This window comes from Ranitomeya variabilis, chromosome 2 (assembly GCF_051348905.1).
Source record: "Ranitomeya variabilis isolate aRanVar5 chromosome 2, aRanVar5.hap1, whole genome shotgun sequence".
In the NCBI taxonomy this organism is placed as follows: domain Eukaryota; kingdom Metazoa; phylum Chordata; class Amphibia; order Anura; family Dendrobatidae; genus Ranitomeya; species Ranitomeya variabilis.
This window is the reverse complement of record NC_135233.1, coordinates 722,031,201-722,033,394: the sequence shown is the minus strand read 5'-3', so window position 1 is coordinate 722,033,394 and position 2,194 is coordinate 722,031,201.

The window sequence follows — 2,194 nt, the reverse complement described above, 5'->3', positions numbered from 1 at the left end:
TAGGAATCCGCAGGTGAAATCCGCACAAAAAAACACTGGAAATCTGCTGTAAATCCGCAGGTAAAACGCAGTGCCTTTTACTTGCAGATTTTTCAAAACTCGTGCGGAAAAATCTCACACGAATCCGCTACATGGGCACATACCCTTAGGGTTAGGGTTGGAATTAGGGCTAGGGTTGGAATTAGGGTTACGGGTGTGTTGGGGTTAGGGTTGTGGTTAGGGGTGTGTTGGGGTTAGGGTTGGGATTAGGGTTATGGCTACAGTTGGGATTAGGGTTAGGGGTGTGTTGGGGTTAGTGTTGAAGTTAGAAATGAGGGGTTTCCACTGTTTAGGCACATCAGGGGTCTCCAAACGCAACATGGCGCCACCATTGATTCCAGCCAATCTTGCATTCAAAAAGTCAAATGGTGCTCCCTCCCTTCCAAGCCCCGACGTGTGCCCAAACAGTGGTTTACCCCCACATTTGGGGTACCAGCGTACTCAGGACAAACTGGGCAACAACTGTTGGGGTCCAATTTCTCCTGTTACCCTTGCAAAAATAAAAAATTACTTGCTAAGACATAATTTTTGAGGAAAGAAGAATGATTTTTTATTTTCACGGCTCTGCGTTGTAAACTTCTGTGAAGCACTTGGGGGTTGAACGTGCTCATCACACATCTAGATAAGTTCCTTGGGGGGTCTAGTTTCCAAAATGGGGTCACTTGTGGGGTGTTTCTACTGTTTAGGCACATCAGGGGCTCTGCAAATGCAACGTGACGCCCGCAGACCATTCCATCAAAGTCTGCATTTCAAATGTCACTACTTCCCTTCCGAGCCCTGACGTGCGCCCAAACAGTGGTTTACCCCCACATATGGGGTATCACTGTACTCACAACAAACTGGGCAACAAACATTGGGGCCCAATTTCTCCTGTTACCCTTGTGAAAATAAAAAATTGCTTGCTAAAACATCTTTTTTGAGGAAAGAAAAATGATTTTTTATTTTCACGGCTCTGCGTTGTAAACTTCTGTGAAGCACTTGGGGGTTGAATGTGCTCATCACACATCTAGATAAGTTCCTTGGGGGGTCTAGTTTCCAAAATGGGGTCACTTGTGGGGTGTTTCTACTGTTTAGGCACATCAGGGGCTCTGCAAATGCAACGTGACGCCAGCAGACCATTCCATCAAAGTCTGCATTCCAAAACGTCACTACTTCCCTTCCGAACCCCGACGTGTGCCAAAACAGTGGTTTACCCCCACATATGGGGTATCAGCGTACTCAGGAGAAACTGGACAACAACTTTTGGGGTCCAATTTCTCCTGTTGCCCTTGCAAAAATAAAAAATTCTGGGCTAAAAAAATATTTTTGAGGAAAGGAAACACATTTATTATTTTCACGGCTCTGCGTTATAAACTTCTGTGAAGCACTTGGGGGTTCAAAGTGCTCACCACACATCTAGATAAGTTCCTTGGGGGGTCTAGTTTCCAAAATGGAGTCACTTGTGGGGAGTTCCTACTGTTTAGGCACATCAGGGGCTCTGCAAATGCAACGTGACGCCCGCAGAGCATTCCATCAAAGTCTGCATTCCAAAACGTCACTACTTCCCTTCCGAGCCCCGGCATGTGCCCAAACAGTGGTTTACCCCCACATATGGGGTATCAGCGTACTCAGGAGAAACTGGACAACAACTTTTGGGGTCCAATTTCTCCTGTTACCCTTGCAAAAATAAAAAATTCTGGGCTAAAAAAATATTTTTGAGGAAAGGAAACACATTTATTATTTTCACGGCTCTGCGTTATAAACTTCTGCGAAGCACTTGGGGGTTCAAAGTGCTCACCACACATCTAGATTAGTTCCTTGGGGGGTCTAGTTTCCAAAATGGAGTCACTTGTGGGGAGTTCCTACTGTTTAGGCACATCAGGGGCTCTGCAAATGCAACGTGACGCCCGCAGAGCATTCCATCAAAGTCTGCATTCCAAAACGTCACTACTTCCCTTCCGAGCCCCGGCATGTGCCCAAACAGTGGTTTACCCCCACATATGGGGTATCAGCGTACTCAGGAGAAACTGGACAACAACTTTTGGGGTCCAATTTCTCCTGTTACCCTTGCAAAAATAAAAAATTCTGGGCTAAAAAAATATTTTTGAGGAAAAGAAACACATTTATTATTTTCACGGCTCTGCGTTATAAACTTCTGCGAAGCACTTGGGGGTTC